This window comes from Podarcis raffonei, chromosome 2, assembly GCF_027172205.1.
Source record: "Podarcis raffonei isolate rPodRaf1 chromosome 2, rPodRaf1.pri, whole genome shotgun sequence".
Taxonomy (NCBI): Eukaryota; Metazoa; Chordata; class Lepidosauria; order Squamata; family Lacertidae; genus Podarcis; species Podarcis raffonei.
The window spans coordinates 42,267,263-42,285,990 of record NC_070603.1 but is presented as its reverse complement, the minus strand read 5'-3'; positions in this window follow the sequence as shown (position 1 = coordinate 42,285,990).

Sequence of the window (18,728 nt, the reverse complement as noted above, 5' to 3'; positions counted from 1 at the left end):
GCTTTTTATCAAATTAGTGTGTCAATTAGCAAGTAAGTAAGAAATATTGAGGCAGAGTATTGAGTTTCAGACCCGCTTTCCACTTATTTGTGTTGATAACCTGTAGATTTGGGATCAGGAGTCTCTCCCATCTTCCCCAAGTTCTGTTGCATGTGGGTCACTGTTTGCTACCAAGAAGTGTGTGTGTGCATGTGCATGTGTGCATGCAAACCACACCAGATCCACTCTGCATTCCTAACTGGGAAGAGACTAATAATACCCTATATGCTAGGCAATATGCTGGTTTCAGTGACACGGGTGGCGCTGTGGGTAAAACCTCAGCACCTAGGACTTGCCGATCGCATGGTCGGTGGTTCGAATCCCTGCGGCAGGGTGCGCTCCCGTCGTTCGGTCCCAGCGCCTGCCCACCTAGCAGTTCGAAAGCACCCCCGGGTGCAAGTAGATAAATAGGGACTGCTTACCAGCGGGAAGGTAAACGGCGTTCCGTGTGCTGCGCTGGCTCGCCAGATGCAGCTTGTCACACTGGCCATGTGACCCGGAAGTGTCTGCGGACAGCGCTGGCTCCCGGACTATAGAGTGAGATGGGCGCACAACCCTAGAGTCTGGCAAGACTGGCCCGTACAGGCAGGGGTACCTTTACCTTTACTTATGCTGGTTTCAAGACCTGCCTACAAAAGCTTCCTGTTGAAGTAGAGATGCTGATCCCAGGTGCAGGATCCCAATGGACCACTTTTACGGTCTGGCAGATCGTGACCTCTGAATTCTTCTCCTGTCACTGCAATCATGGATCCTTTGAGCATTTGCAGAGACCTTGACTGCCATGCTCTGGTTCCTGCCAATCCCATGGGCGTTGTTCTGGGAGTGGTGCCCTGTCTCCAACCCCCCTGGAGCACAGGCAGTACATTCACTGCCATCAGGATGCTGAGGTGTGTAATCTGTTCTGGAAGCCATGTTGGCAGAACCATCTATGGGCAGACATGTGTTTGCACGGCAGCCCTGGAGAGGGGATACATCTTTATCTGCTAACTTCATCTGCTCGAGCCCTTTGAATGTTCATTCCACAACACATCCATTTGGGTTTCTTTATCCCTAATAAATGCTTTGGTAATGAATGCAGACGTGCTGGATGGGGCAATTCCTTCATAATGCTAATCTCCGCTCACCCCATCATGCGAAGAGGACAGACCAGACCAGAATTCTTATGAAGCTGAGCAGCGCTTGCAGCTCTATGCGCTGTCACCAGGGAGCCAATTTAAGCTTTCCGCTGATGCTGCAACCCCTCTCCCCAACAACTCCATTGTTTGCAAGATGCATCACATCTTTTTCTCTGCTGTCAGGTTGTGAGCGATCTCTTGTGTATCGGGGAAGAAATTTTTTATATGTGTGTAATGCAAAGCACTCTGCCGAGCCTGACATTGTTTGAGGTGCACAACAAAACTTTGCCACTGAGTGCAACGGATGAGTTCATGAAAGGAAGAAGGAAAGTGGAGGAGACAGAGATGGCGCTGGGAAATCACACTGCACCATCGAGCATTGGGGAAGGGCTTGCATCTGACAGGGGAGGGAGTGGATATTATCGGAGAAAGCAATTGATTTTGGTCTCAGCCCCCAAGTGGACATAAAGAAGGAACAATGTGGACGTTGAAGATGTAAAAAGCTTGTGCAGATAGTTCTTATTAAGCAGATATTAGACAAGTTCATGGAGGATCATGCTGCCAATGGCTATTAGCTATGATGGCTTTGTTGTATCTCCACTGCTGGTAGACCTCTGAAAGGCTAGTTGCTGAGCAATGGAGCATTGCTGCACTCTGGACCTGCTTGTAGGCTTCCCATAGGCATCTGGCTGGCTACTGGGGAACAAAATGTTGAGTGAGATGCCCCCACCCCACCCGGGCACCATCTACTGGTTCTGAGTGTGGCATTGCGTGGCGAGTCCCCCCCCCCATGGAAATAAAGACACATGACACAATTATTAAGGTTAATGGGCTAAATAAGGCCACAACTTTATTGGTTACAGGTGATGAGCAGTATTGGCTTAGGCATTGGTCCTAACAGACTATCCAGCTTCAGCCTGTTTGCTTGAAGTCCGGGAAGGGTTAACCACCAGTAGGGGGAGTCCTGCTGATGCACATCAACTAGGAACTCCCCCAGGGTCACCGCTCGGGGGGGTGCCTTAGGCCCTCACCTCCAGAGGCTTCGGACAGGGCCATGCCCCCCGGAATACTTTATTGGACTACCCTTCAATATGCAGGGCAGGTGATGTGCTTCCTCCCCTCTTCCATCTATAAAACAATACCAATACCAATGCCTAACCACCAATACCAAGAAATTTGTGACGATTTGCTACAAGGTAGGCGAAAACCAAGTGGCTGGTGCCAATTTGCCAAGTGGGAAAATTCCTACCAGGTCCCTCAACAGCGACCAACCAAGGTCCATAGCAAGGTCAAGGAATGAAAACCTTAAAAGGTGGGAGGGTGGGAAACAGGAACAGCTGGTAGGCAGGAAAAGAGGGAGATCCCCAGCCACGCTTGCATTAAATAGGGCAGGCCACACCCCCAGAGCCAGACGATTGGCTGACCAGGGGGTGATGCGGCCAGGGATTCCTCCAATCATGCGGGGGCTGGGCTCCAGCTGCAGCGCGCATGGTGGGGTCGTGACGCCCACAATCCCACCTCCTCTGCAGGGCGGATGTGGTTTTGGCATTCCAATGAGGGTCTGTGCTCGTGGCACCCTTTGCTGCAATTCATCACCAACTGACTCCAAACTATGGGTGCCATATGTAGAGAGAGTAGCGAGAACAGGACTTTTTGCCTTGTTGAGGTGCACTCTCAGAAGGAGTGAGAGGGAGGTGGTGTTTGGGAAGTCTTTGCTTTTGCAGAGTTAGGTGGCAACATCTCTTGAGACGTGATACTCGAATTTCAGAACACTTATGAATACAGGGCGGCCCTGTTATCTGCAATGCAGCCTGAGCTTTTAATTATGAAATGGCAGGCTCTGCCAAACAGTTTCATTTCATCTCCAGTCCAACCCTTTATATGTGATATTACATACAGCAAATCTTCCTAAGACCAAGCACACAAACAAAGCCTGGTTGATCCTTATGATGCATGTGTTTCCAAGGAATAACACAGACTATCTGACCCTTTCCTGTTTCAGAGATGCCAGCACCTGTGTGACTTCCTCCCTTCACCCTCTCTTCCTCTTACATTCACAGCCTTCACCAAACCCTTCTCCTCATCCCCCACAATGTAAGTTCAGAAGGGAAGAAGGAAGCCCATAGCTGCTTCCCTTGATGTGGCACAGCATTCAAAGAATGCCCTTTCAGATTCCCTTCGCCTTCTCTTCCCTCACTGTGACTGGGCTTGTTAGGGAAGCAGGCCCCAGAAAACCTTCTTGCTCCCTTGCCCTTTCAAGGCTTAGCCAGCAATAATCGATTGAAGAGGCAAGGCCTCACCAAAATAATTGCAAATAATAATTTAAATCCCTTGAAATGTGCTTACCCTCCATTTTCAACACCCATGGAGAATGGAATTTGGGAGCATGAAGATGCACAGGGAGCAGCTGTGGGTTGCTATGGCAATGCACTTATTGGGGGAGGGTATCTTGCACCACACCCACTTTTCAGCCAATCAAAATTAATGTGAAACAGAATAGAGGTTGTGTACTACTGAAATTATTGAAAAGCAACTGCTGCTTCCCTCTAAACAAAATAAATAAATAAATGTTGTTGAGATAGCTCTCTTGTACAATTTGGCTGTTGTGTGATGATGGACAGCTCCTTTGGTTGAAATCAGAATCAGCTCTATAATAACTGCAAATTCTTGGAAGTGCTTTGGGCAGGGTGGGGTGGGGTCATCTGTTTTCTTGCCGGGCTTTTACTGTTGATATACGCTCACTGATAGTGCTGCATACATGTGGCCTTTTCTATTGTCCCTTAGGAGTTGTAGTTTCCAATGTCCATCGCAGTAAGAGACCTGCTTGGAACTTCAACCACCTGTTCTCTCAAAACAAACACACCTCTATGACCAAGAGTGGTTAGTGATGGTGGGCAAAAACCGCATACAAGAAACAAGCGAGAGAACTGAGCAAACAGAGAAGATGTTCAGCAGATAAAAGGCTGCTTGCTTGGATGATCTGTTCAGAGCACTCCATGAGTGTTTCAGTGAGAAGAGAAACGTAAATGAAAGAAATTCTGTAAAATGCGCCTACAAGGTCTTGTTGTCAAATGGCAGAACAGGAAAAAATAAATAAAGCAGCAGGCTTCGTAGTTCATGCAGTTTCACAGCAGCTGGCGGGCATTTCAGTAGGAACAAGGAATTCACCATTAAATAACAAAACAGCTCACTTTGGGTATCTAGTCTGCAGAACACTGACCATCCATTTTCAGAATCTCATTTTACTTTCCAAGTAAGGGGGAAGAAGTGGTGCTCAGTCTGTAATACTACCAAGTATTATGAACTGTACAAATTCATCTTCCTAATTAGGTGATTATGAACTTTGACAGCACCGCTATGCTTCTATAAAGTTATGAGCTTATTTAAGAACGTGCTTTGTTTGAAATAGTTCATAAGACAGAAAATCAAAACTATAATCCAAGCAAAGTTAGTGAATCTGCAACCCTATACTCACCTTGGAGTAAGTCTCATGGAGCTTATAGGACTGTGCTGTTGGAGTGTGCAGCAATTCAAGGGGAAGTGTCACCAAATCTAATGTGTGAACATGAATTTTGAAAAATACAAGGACAAGAACTAACTTGTATTCATAGGATTAGTACATTTGCATGAGTGTGGATATATAGTAATTTAAAAATGTACAGAGATGAGAACATATGTCTGAGAGAACTTATATTGTAATCCTTGTGGCTATGGTGATATGAAGGCTTCACTTAGCTATGCAACAAATGATTAAATTGGGATTCTTCACCCTTAAAGATAATGACAATCACAAGTTGGTGTTATTGTTTTCATTATAAAAGATGGTCAGCCACTCCTCTGTATAGACAATTAAGCAACAACTCCCCTTTCAGTAATTGTGTATTGACTGAACTAATGTTGAAAAGCTTATAGACCTCCAGGTTACAAATGAAATTGTCATTTGGATTTGCATCCTTTCCCCCACCTCTGGGAAAGATAAAACCCTATTGGTATACAATGTCTGTTTTAAAACATATACCTACAATGTTCTAGAGTTTCTGAAGGGGCCCAGTAGTTCCTAATAGTTCTCATTCCAACTTGCTTTTTTAAAAAGTTAATAAGCCAGGAGTGCATTCTCAGCTCCCGTAGGCTGAGTTAAGCAAGCCTTTCTCTTTAGCAGACTCGTGTGTTTTTTCTGTCTGAGAAATAACTTCAACAATTGGACACCCAATAGGGACAAAAAGAGGCCAGAAGTGCCTTTGGCCACATTCACACCATACATCTCTAGCACCATGCCACCACTTTAAACATCATGGCGTCTCCCAAATAATTATGGGAAGGTATAGTTTGCTACAGAGTTGCTAAGAGACCCCTATTCCTCTCCCAGAGCTATTCACAGGGAATTTTGGGAATTGTAGCTCTGTGGGGAAAATAGGGGTCTCCTAGCAACTCTCCTTCATGGATCACTGCCTTGTCGTAGCAGAGGGGCTTGAATAACTCAGAGAAGCTATGAGCTATGCCGCGCAGGGCCACCCAAGATGGACAGGTCATAGTGGAGAGTTTTGACTAAACGTGATCCACCTGGACCAGGAACCGGCAAGCTAATCCAGTATCCCTGCCAAGAAAACTCCATGGAAGCTACTAACATGAGTTTGACCAAACTGCGGGAGGCAGTGGAAGACAGGAGTGCCTGGCGTGCTCTGGTCCATGGGGTCAGACACGACTAAATGACTAAACAACAAAGCAACTCTCCACACTCTTAACAAACAACACCTCCCAAAATCCTTTCAGGAAAACAATGACTGTTCAAAGTGGGATCATAGTGCTTTATATGTATGGTGTCAGTGTGGCCTTTTCCTCACTCTTCTGATGAAATGGGCAAGCACTAAGTCAGGGCCCCATGAAACAGCCTCTCTCTTCCTGCAATAAGCTATTCTGAGCTGGCAATCTGAGATTAGGTTAATGGTGTGACCTGCATTCTATTCTTCATGTAGGTAACTAGGGAAGAAATGTGCTGACTTTGATAGTGAGTAATGTCCCAGCCTCTCTCTCTCTCTCTCTCTCTCTCTCTCTCTCTGTATATATATATATATTTCTCAAGTATATTCTGTACAGGAACAACCAAATTAGTTCCTTTCTGGAGGGGCCAAACTAGAACTGGAACTAATTCTTTTTTCAAAAATGAACTTTCCAAGAACTGATAATGACAAACATTCACAGCATACATTTAAAGCGCAAGGCTTCCTGCAAAGGATTCTGGGCATTCTCATTTGCCCCCTCACAGACCTACGGTTCCCAGCACACTTAAACTACAGGTTCTAGGATGCTTTTGGGACATTGTGTGCTTTCAGTGTGCTTTTCCTTTACTCTTGCAACTGGGCTTTTGTTATTGCTGCATCCTTTTTACAAGCATCCTGTACACATGTGCAGCCAAGCTCAAAATGCTTCCATGGGGCATTGTCACCTTGCTTCTGTTACATAACAAATGTGCATTCTGTTTTATGCTAGGTTTTCTTTGCAAGCAGCCACGAAATTTGAAGCCTGTCTTGTCCCCCCACTGCACCACTGACTCGTGCCTAAATGTTTCCTGTTTGGTCAATTTTCTTCAGCATGTAAAACATCCACACAAAAGATCTTTCTTTTCTCATTTGATATCAGGGAGTACATAGACAGATAGCAACATGGGAAGAGCCATGTGCTTCTCAAAGATTGTAAAGCATAATGTGGAGCTTTTCAGTAAGCGAAGGATTAATGACAACTACAAGGGTGAGAACCCTTGCTCCAACTCTTCTGTCCTCACGACAACCCAGTGAGTTAAGGTAGACTGAAAGGTAGTGACTGGTCCAAGGCTACTTGCTTGGCTAGGGATTTAAACCACAGCTAATATGATGCTCAAACCACTATACCACATTGGCTCTCCGATGAATCCTCGTTGAGAAAATCTCAATGCATCTCCTCCACCCCCATCCAACATGGGAGATGCCATCTTCCACAATCCCAACTTTTTATGTGTAACTGCATGTGAATAAACTAGAGACATGTATTTCTATAGTATAGACAATGTATGTCCAAGAATGGAACATGGTTTCTTTTACTCTCCCAAATTCCCTTGCAATGGCAGTTATAAAGACGAAAACGAAACCTCATGAAAATTTGGTGCACCATTAAATATTTTTTTATCTTTGCCTCAAGCCCCTCCTGTCTGTCCAAGCTTGCTTTAAAATTTAAAGAGAGGAAAGAAGGAGACAAAATGGGGGGTGGGGGAGGGGGAGAGAGAGAGAGAGTGAGAGCTTGTAAACTTTTGTGCTCTGTGCCAAGGCAATAAAAGTCTACTGCTCCAAAGAGGATACATTTAGCGAAGTCCACCTGCCATCCACATAATGTTTCCTATTGTTGCAGATTCACAATTATTCCAAAATATTTGCTTTGGGAAGAAAAGGGGGCTGCTGGTTTGTTTATCTCTTCGTGTAAGCTCCCAGAGCAAGAATTTATAATGAAGAAAGCCATTTTGGACTCCCTCAAGCAAATCTCTCGAGGCCCCTACAATACTGTTTATTAAAACTTCACGGTGCCATGGGGAATGTCTGCATGTGTTAATGAACAATAGTTTATAAATGCAATTCTGCTTTTGAAAGGGTACATCTCACAGGCGTTTTGCAGGAGGCACATCCCACCGTTCTTCAGCCAGCAACTGATTTTAAACAGGGTCCATTTTCTGAACAAAGCAAGAGTTGAACGACTTTCACCACATGAGCTACATTGTGAATACAATCTTCCTCAAGGCCATTCACTTCTCACTCCACAGTGTGAATAGCAATGAAGGTTTTGATGAAGTCCCACCTTGACCATGAATCTCTGATGCTCAGTTGGAAGCACAGTCAAGACACTCCATTTTGTCTCGTCTTGACTGGGGATTGCACTGGGCCCCTGGAGGGTGTAACTTATCCTTTCCACTAGGGTCAGCCCAAAACATGAAGTGAAGGACAGGTTGGCACCCACCCCGCCACCAGTCTATGCTCAGAAGTTAACTGGGCAAGCAGTTGAATTTTTACCTCCATATTAGCCATAGGACACTGCACTTCCACACACATGAGGGCAACATGCTAGGTTAGGGGCAACACAGCTGTGCCCTCACCACTGTTGCCTGCCTCCCAGCAGCTGTCACCTGAAGTGGCCATCTCACTTTGTCTAATGGTAGGGCCAGCTCCTTCTTGAATCCAACACTTCAGAAATTAGAAAAGAAGGCAACTTTTGGAGTGCTACTGTTCTGCCAAGCAACAACAAACAGGGTTTCTGAGCTGGACGCATCATGGTAGATGAAAACAGTGGGGCTCTATTTTGGATGTGTGCCTGCATAAACCGTTTTGCTCCAATTCTACTTTTTTTTTTAGGCGCAATTGGCGTCATCAAAGTAGTTGCCCTGTATTGATTGAAAGGCAATGACTTTAACATTTCATACCGTCAGCCAGAGATAACAGCCCCTGTGGGGAAATGAATCTTAAACTGTTGCTGAATGGCTGGAGGAAATGGAACCTAGAGAAAAAGCTCAGGGAGGTGAGAATATTGAAACTGCTCCATATATCGGTTAGCGTTGTTGCAAGAATTCGAGAGCAGTTTGAATCTTTGCAATAGGTTTGGGGTGAGCAGGTGAGGTCAAGGCAGGAAGTGCAAATCAGGTCTGTTCACTTAAAAATGTGGACTTGAGGATAACATCCTCAAGTATCCCTAGGCAGGACTATAGCTCCGTGGTGGAGTAAATACCCTGCATGCAAAAGATCCCAGGTTCAGTATCTCCAGGAAAGCCCCCTGTCTGACCCTGGAGAGCAGCTGCCAGTCAAGGTTGACAATACTAAGCTAGATGCGTCAATGGTCTTAGTCAGTATAAAGCAGCTTCCTGTGTACTACAGTTATTTTCATTTTGCCAAAACAACCAGAGCAAGAAGTTGCCCTTGCAGTACCTCTGGGAAATGTTCAAGCTCAGACTTTGATGAGTCTTTGGGAGAAGAGAGTGTCACTGTGCAAACTGTTTTGTGATGTATTTAGGATTTGTATAGATTAAGGGGTCTACGATTACTAAATAAACATACTAAATAAATTCAAGCAACTTTACAGGACAGTTTCGATAAAGGGGGTTGATTTACTCCTTCTTGCCACCAGGTGGCAGGAAGTGTCGCTGCGTGTCTCAGCATCTTCTTCCAGATCAATTTCAAAGAAGGAGGCAGTAAAGCTGAGATCTGTGCTTTTCCTGTCTCCCCCACTGATGTTTCCGTATTGTAAGTGGATTTCTCATATGGGCGTAACAGGCAGCACCTTTCGCTAAAGATGAGCAGAGAGTCAAGATGAGAAGAAATGGATTGTGTATATGTAATAATGAGACACAAGTTAGAGTGGATGACAGCTCGGGATGAGCGATGGGCCAATAAGAGAGTCACAAGATACAAGATGGGCAAAGTTCATAGATAATTGCCTAAGCTTTTCTCCCCCCAAATTGGGGCTTTTTCCTCCAGCCATTTTTCTTCTGGTGAGGGTTGCTTCCAGTTACTGAGCTTGACCAGGCCAAAAATGGCTGAAAAGAAAGACGTAAGGAAAGGAGAGGAAACGTAAGTGGGGAAAAGGTTCCCTTTGTCCCTCCTACTTATTTGTTCAGCACTTTTAAATGCCTTTTATCCACCTTTACAGGGAGCCACTGGCAACCTGATTCTGCTGCATGGGTCTGCAATTGTCATGTGAGGAAAGGGCCATAGCTCAATGGTAGAGCATCTGTTTTGCATGTGGCAGGTTCCAGGTTCAATCCTCAGCATCTCCAGCTAGGCCTGGGAGAGACTGCTGCCTAAAATCCTGGAGAGTTTCTGCCAGTCAGTGCAGACAATACTGAGCTTGATGGACCAATAGGTCTGACTCAGACAGCTTCCGATGTTTATCTGGCTGAGGCTAATGTGAGTTGTAGCCCAGTAACATCCAAAGGGCACCAGGTTGGTGAAGGCTGCTGTATACCATTGGCTTGGATTTGTTTTCCTCTGTCTTACATTGTTCTCTGTGGCAAGTTTTATCAGCGCTTAACGCTGCCTTGTGGATATGACAGGGCAGGTCTCCCACAGGTCCTTTTCCCTGTTCTCTCTCTCTTTCTCTTTGCAATGGCTTTTTGTTTTCACTAATAAAGCATGGACTGACAGCTTGGCAATTACCAAACTGAAATTTGTGGGAAATGGGGTTTGGCTGATAGTTAAAGTGGTCAAGGGCAAGGCATCATCAAAAACCTTGGCCCATCTTAGACTGCTATAAGGTGGAAGTGAATGAAAAGGGGACAAAATTCTTTAGTTGTGCCTAAACTGTGATACACCAGATGCACAACAAATGGACAGGGGGTTCCCTAAGTTCCCTTTGGCTGTTCTGGGTCTCTGATGTACATTCTTCTTCCATTCATTCTCTTTTCTTTCTTTCTTTCTTTCTTTCTTTCTTTCTTTCTTTCTTTCTTTCTTTCTCTTTCTTTCTTTCTTTCTTTCTTCCTCTCTCTCTCTCTCTCTCTCCCTCTCTCTGACTTATAGACTCACTCTGGCTTCCCTTGTGAACATGCCATCCATCCCACTGCCTCAGCTGCCTTCTTGCAGTCAGTAAAGCAGTGACTTATTCCTGGCACACACAGCTGTTAGGGTCAGGAAGCAATCCAGAGGGCAAAATGCAGACCCTGGTCCTAGAACAGCCTTTGAAAGTGCTGTTCTATCTGCTGAAGGAGGTGGAGAGCCACATGTGCACAGGTTGCACACCTGTGGGATGGACATTGTTTGGAGTGACTTATTCAAATCTCCACCCCTCAGAGACTAAGGGCCAGGCACTGTCTCTTAACATAAGCTGCCTCATGGGATTGTTGTGAGGGTAAAATAGAGGCAGAGAGGGATCCAGGAGTGCTGCCTCCAGCTTCTTGGAGGAATGGTGGAAAAGAATAAAAATAAAAATCTGTATGTGCTGTTGTAAGCTGCTTTGAGCACATAAAAATGCAGGTTATAAATAAATAAAATTCACAGAGGTTGGGAGATGCAGGAAAAACAACGTAGAAATTCCAAAGTGGCGTGAGGGAGAAAGTCTTCGTAGTGATTACTGTACAGCCTTCCAAAGGAAAACTTGCACAGCCACATGACCTCAGCAGGCTGTTATACCACCTGCACCTCTAATGGAGGGTTTGGATGGAAACAGCCTCTATTTAGACTTTCCATCCCACTCTCCCTCCCTCAACAGCTTGAACTCCATTTTAATGCCATTATCCATTTGTAATGCTTGCAGTTCAGAGCTACGGTTCTCATTAAGTAAATAAATAGCACAGCCCTTACCTGGAGTTGTCTGACTTGCGTGCTCCTGTGCTTAACAATTTCTCGATCGTTTTGAATTGGCCACCCTCAGAGGCACAATGCCAGGCCTAGTTTGACCTGTAAGAACATTCTTATGTTCTTCACAGCAAGGACTGAGGGTAGCTCCAGGGTAGATAAGACCTGTTTCGGTACTGCCAGTAAACACTCCTCAGCCGGTAGCAGACATCACAGCGCAGGTCCGGGAAAGGGGTGTAGCTCAGATGAATAGCACGTGCATTGTATGCCAATTCAATCCCAGATTCAATCCCCAGAAAGACTGGGGCAGCCTTTATTTAAAACTCTCAGGGCAGTGCTGGGCTAGGTAGGCAAATGGTCTGAAAGCTTCTCAAGTTAGGGAAGTCCTTAGAGGGGAAAAGCTCAGCCAGAACCTATGATATATAGCCCTTCTGTGTTCACAGAAGGCACTCCAAAAGCTGGCTGGTTTGTAACAGTAGGGACACGGAACATGGTCCTAGAACCCTGTCTCTCAATGAACACAAGTATCAGATGCTAGCAAGGGATGGCGGGAGGAACCTCACAGGCCCTTTCTCAACCACACCTGTAATTCTCACTCTACTTTCCCTTTTTTCAGCTTTTTCTTTCTGAATTAAGCACTTTGCTTTAATCTCAGCAGAAGAACTCGCATCACCAAAGCTTGACAGACTTACCCTGAGATGTGTAATTATGATGTCCAGAAAGGTAACAGTAAGCAGCTTTTGCAGCCCATCCATCATATTCAGCTCTGCTTCTCCTTTGTAAAATTGCCGCTTCAATGACTTGGCTCTTCCTTAGGTTGTAAAAGGTGGTGTTTTGCTCCCAATGAATAGTGAGCCAGGTGCCCCTAGAAAGTTCAAAGCAGGTCAAGAAGGAGATAGCCATCCCTTGTTCCCACCAGTCCCAGCATCAAGCAGTCAGAGGTCTCAGACTATGGAAATGGACCCAGCATTAGAGTTGAGCCTCATTAGGCTCCTGCTAGGGCTTAGCAAAGGTCTATCACCAGCTGGTTCCTCCATCCTAGCTACTGATGCTGCTGCTCCACCTTCTCACTGTCTACTCTTTGGTGACTTGCCCTCTAATTGACTGGGGCAGAGGGTGGGTGAGCAAGCAAACAAACAACAAAGATGAGTTGTACTGCACTTGGCACAAGATGACTCACTCCTCCTCTCTCCCACTGAGGGTTGGTAGATAAGAAGGAGAAGCAATAGCTGCCGTATGTATTTTCACTTCACATTTCAAGGGATGACACTGAGGACATTGCTCAAGGGCTCCTCTTACCAGCGAAACCTGGTGCAGTTCTTGTAGGATGGTTCCATTTTTTGCCATCATGACCAACAGCCATTCAAATATCTATCCTCCATTGATTTGTCCACTTTTAAGTTAACTAAGCTGTATCTGGCAGCAATAAACTCTATAAGTCACAACTCAGAGCATATTTCTGTCACCCTATATATATTTTTTACCCCTGTAGCTTGCTTCTATGCTTTCATGTTCCATAAATGCATCTTTTTTCACAAAGCAGCCAAAAATTGAGACTGGAGAAAACATTCTGAAAAGTATGTTGCTTCTAAAGTTGATTGTGTTAAGCACTTGTTATATGGACTAGAGATTTTGCAAAGTCCTCTCCCTATTCGAAATCTGGAATCACATATATACATAAAGCATGAACGGGGGGGGGGGGGGTGTTTCAGTCTTTAATGCTGACATTTGGCTCTGCCCACTGATTGGTTCCTTATTGTTTAGTTTGATCAAGAGTTTACTGTACAAGGAGGTTAATTATTGTGGCTTTATTTGCTATTTGAATCTTTATACTGCCCCAAATCTCTCTTGTTACACTGCAATTACAGTATTTTATCTCGTAGTATAAAGCTGAGCTTTAAGGACATGTGGGTAGCTACTGTAGCTATTGCTAGGATAACTGCAAGGCATAACACTTAGGTTTACACAAAATCATTTTCATTTTCAAAGGACAGAAGAGCATAAAGGTTTTGGCAATAAGACAAAAGAGTCTTTAAAACACCTTCTTAGTTAATTCACTTGCCATATGATCTATGGCAGGCTATGCTCACTGCATCACCCAATGGCAAGAAGAAGCTCACAATTCCTTATGTTATTGAATTAGAAGTTAATAATAGCTGCAGCAAGCTTGGCTACCTAAGATCTGGGTCCCAGATGCCACAATCCTTTATTAGACAGAAACAACAAAGCCTCTTGGCTGATTCTTCTTCTGCAGTAAGACAACATAAAAATTTCTACCTTCCAGGGACTTCCCTTAATAAAGTAGAAAGATAACATGAGAGGAAGGCCTCCCTTGGGTCTAGAGGCAAAAGGTTCTCATAATGTTCTGATGGTGACTCACGTGTACTACAGGTAACAAACCCTATACTTGATTTCACAGTGGGGATGAGAAAGAAATTTGGGGAATACACTGTTCCCTGGCAGTCCTAACCAGCCTAGCAATTATCTGGCTAGAAAACTGAATGAGCAAGAGGAAGAAAGGAATGGATGTGCCAAATGCATCAATTACAGGTGACTGTCCTTGACTGTCTTTGTAAAGCAACAATAGGTTGTGAGCAGACCAACTGGTTTTTCAATTTCTAGCCCTAAAATGGGGTTTGCATTCTGACATGGGGTGTGTGAGAGTGAGTGTGTTTCTTGGAGACACAACTGGCTATTAACAAAATCATACACCTCTTTCTGATATTGCACTGAAACTGCAATGGGACTTGTGGAAATACTGAGGAAGATTCAGCACCTATCCAAAGGGTTTTGGCTCCAGAACTGAAGATGAATCCAAAGACTAATGACAAGGACCCAGGTCAGTTGTCTATAAGGGCATATTCATATGGAAAGTTTGAAGTTCATTGTATTGAATAGTATAAGGGCTCAATTAGCACCCAGCAGTTTTGACAACAAGCATATTCCATGGGAGCTGTCCAGGGTACTGAAAGATGTGTCTCTTGTTACTCTTCAGTCCAATTCCATTCTTGACCTTCTGAGTCTCTTTCTCTCTGGTCCTTATTCTAACTACCTGTTCAAACTTACTTCCTTCGGACTTCACCGTGGGCTCATCCTCATCAGAATAGGGCAGTAGGCCCATTGATGCCCAAACAACTTGCCCAAGTGGTTTGCATTGCATTGCACATAAGAAATCACTAAATAACTAAGCAGCCAGGGGCCAACAAACAAAGGAATAAGGAAGAATATTGTCTGCTTTAAAAATCAGCGGGGAAGGTTGCTTTCAAAGAACTAGAACTGACTGCTTTTCAAATTACATTTTTGGCCATTTCCCTAACTTTAGAACCATTTTTCTAGACTTTTGTTCTCTGCCCAAAAGTAGCCTGGGATACTGGCTTGGATACACTGTCACTTCTAACTACCAAATCCTGGACAAACCACAGTTCTGCTACAATGACACATTCTTTGAGAAAGAAAGATATTCCATGCAGATCTCCCAGAATGCCTGTAATTTCCCAGCCATTTATCATAAAGGTCTCTAGGACATTAAATAGCTTTGTTAAAGCCTTGTACAATTGAAATGGCTAGGAGACAACTTAGTTCTCGGCACAGAAATGGACTGCCCAGATTTACCCTGTGGGGGCTTTTATAACCAGACAGCTCTCAAGGGTTTACTTTGAAATGGCCAGAGTCATGGCAACATGTGTAAACATCCAAGTTTCATCCCACTTACCTAAAAACTTTGTAAGCAAAAAAAAACTTCAAGCTTCTAATTTTCCTGGTTACCCCCCCCCAAAAAAAGAAAGAAAGGTAGGGATTCTCAGAAGCCAGAAAACAACAGATGCCCACTTAAAAAAACAACAACACACACACACTTAATCACTTTGGGGTGTCTGAATCTATTTGTCAACACATAATACACTTAATCACAGGCAAGCCAGAACGGGGGGGGGGGGGGGGGAAGGATGCATAGGCCTGTGCTTTTGAGGGGGCCTACTCTGAGTCCCCCGGTAGAGTTTATTGAAATGGGACTACATTTCCCATCTGACCTGGGCCTACTACCAAAATGGGGCCTACATTTTCCATTTAGCCTGGGCCTACTACCAGCTTTGCATGGCCCTGATCACAGGTATCCAAAAACCCCAAGCTCTACCTATCCACTTTTGTCTCTCTGCTTTTTCATCAGTTTGGAAAACAGGAATCATGGAAAGTTACTTCAGAAAGCTCATTTGGGATGGTAATTAGCTGCTCGTTTCCCTTCCTTGCTGACTATGCACTTCCAAGTTGATTATTAGCCATGATATGAAGACAAGTAGCACCTTCTAAACTCCCAGTAATGTAATGCACAGTGCTCCTGGGCCAGGTGAAGTGCTGATGGAGCTGGCATTTGACCTTAGAAAAGGAAAAGGGCAAGGCGGTGAAGAGAAAAACAGAGCATATTCCAGTGATGAAGCCTGACTGTGAGATGTATTTCTCTTTTGCTGGTAAAGAACAAGGGGGTGAATTCAGCATTGTGCTAAGACATTTGTTCCATCAGTGCAAGCATTTCTGCTCACCAGGCAAAACAGTCTCCCTTCTTCTTCCACACACCCTCTTCTGGGGGAGTCCCAACCCTCCAAAGTGCATTTGGGGGTAGCTTGTGGGGGTATACAAGGGCAGGAGTGCTCTGTTGCATTAGCAGGAGCCCTTGTACAAGCTTCGACTAGCAGAACAAGCTAGTTGAATCCAGCCCAGTAAATATATCAGTAACTGAATCCATATCCAGACTTGTAGTCCATGGATTGCAGACTGTCGACTGAGTGATGATGTTCTAATGTCACAGAGAGATGCTTGCCTGTTGAAGATAACCACTTTCTGGAATCCCACCACTGCGCTGTCATGACTTTCAGGAGAGTCATGGAAATTAATTGCCTACCTCTGCCATTGTGAAATGGGAAAACAGGAGTGACCAACCTGTGCTCCAACAGAGGTCTCTGGACTACGACTCCCACCATCCCTGATCACTGCCAAGGCTGGCTGAGGCTGATGGGAGCTCAACAACTTCAGGTAGGCTACACCCCTGCTGTAAAATTATCAATGCTTAATAAAGTGGGCTTCTAACTCTCAGAAAGATACTCCTTTTCCCCACTGCTCCTTTTCCCACTGCCATCTTTAAGGCCTGCTTGTTGACACTGAGGCTTCACTGGACAAGAAAAGAAGAGCTAGATGACACATTCAAGAGGGGGCAAGTACAATGGCCAACCCACATGAAAATGGCATTCCAGGTGTTTATTGAACAGCCATTAGTATGTCTTTCCAGAAAAGCAAATTTGTATATGCTATGTAACATAGAATGGATGCATGGAGCCTTTTCCCCACCGCTGGGAAATATCTATCACCTGAAACTAGACTTCTGAATGGGCACAATGTGATCATGCACTATATTCCCCAGAAAACTCATTTTTAGCTTTTCTAAAGTGTACCTCAGCAGTGTGGTGAAGACAAGGTGAGTTCTGAGTGGAGTAGCTGCTGAAATAACTACAGAAGCTGTTCAGCATGGAGCCAGATGACAACTTGCTCAGCCTAAATGAATTCTCATCGTTCTCATCATTTGTTTGTATGAATCAGTCGTGCTACTTCCCCCTCCTCCCATCAAGGTTGCTGTGTGCTTTATCTCCACATAGTTCAGACAACTACGCGCAGCAATTGGAATGAGTGATTGGAGCAACAACTCCAACACAAGGAATCTGCCAGCAACTTGCAACACAGGAGCAAAAATCTTCACAGCTTTCTTTCTCCCTCATTTATTTTGCAGGTTTTATTGCCTTCAGGGTCCCCCACACTCTGACCTTTGCTAATGAATATACTGAAGGCCTGTCCACAGTTGTTAGGTGGGAGCCATGGTGTAATCAATCCTGACTCAGCAGACACACCAGTTAATGGCATTAATACCCGGTTAGCAGAAAGGGTCACCAAGTGCACAGGAATATTATTTCCTTCCATTATGGAACAATGACAAAGAGAGAAATCAGTTGTGATGGCAAGACATCATTCAGGACTTATGGGCAACCTAGGCAAAATTCAGGTCTCTGGGGAGCAGCGGCTGCTGAGCTTCATTGCTAAAGCCCTGAATAACTGCAAAGCCAGGACAAATCCTGAGCAAACTTTGACCATTGCCTCATTGGTCATGGTGCCTGCCATCCAACATCATTGTCTAACAAGGCAACGTATTCCATCCTCAGATCATATGTTAATATGTGTTACATTATTGGCACAGAGCGTTCAGAAGGAGCAACATAGAGAGGGTATAAGAAAACCGCTCTACAATGGAAGTATTAACCAAAAATCAAGGGAACATTTCAAGACTGCTGAGGTGGGTTGGTGGGGAAGTTATATCCCAAAACCAGCACCATGTTTCAGACAACATGTATTTATTTCTCAAACACTATCTGACTTTTAGAAGGCATCTGAAGGCAACCCTGTTTAGGGAAGTTTTTAATGTTTGAAGTTTTATTGTGTTTTTAACATTCTGTTAGGAGCCGCTCAGAGTGGCTGGGGAAACCCAGCCAGATGGGTGGAGTATAAATAATAATTATTTTGTGTGTGTGTGTGTGTGAACAAGTGCTCTTAAAATTAGCCTTTGGTGGGCAATTTAGCCATGAATATATTCACGAACCCTTGCCCCATCCTGAGTGAAATGCTTTCAACCCTCCTCTGAACACTAAAATGGTGTCACTGACTGAAAGGGAACAAACCATCAGCTGTATAATTGTTTTTTGCAGCACTGAGCAGGGGAGATTTCTGAGTCCATTTATATTCACAACGTTCTGTAAGGCAAGAAGGTTGGGATGAGAGATGAATGAAGATGCTAATCCTGGGAGTTTCGTTTCCCAACAGAGCTCTCAGCCTGGGATTCCTCCCTCACAACATCTGCATCCGCAAAACCTGCATCTGCATTTCCTGCCACATCAGCAAATACAGCCAACACCTCTGAAGTAAGAACAAAGGTGTTTCTGTTGGTGCATCAGCTTTTCTAGTGGTCAAATACTTATTACACTGAGTTAGAGCATAATGTGCTCTTGATGGGAGCACTTTACCCCTTGGCAGCAGGCATTCATGGAGGTTTCAATGAACTACCAAGTGATTCATAGGCTTGAGTCTTCCCAGAGACTTAAGAGAATCTTCAGGAAGATAAACACTCCTATCTAACAAGTGCCATTCATATTTAAAACAAAAGGAGGATAAAGATAAAATAGATCCCAGGCTCAAAATGCACACCCATATTTTCATATGCTGTCAAGGCTTTCAACTAGCAATG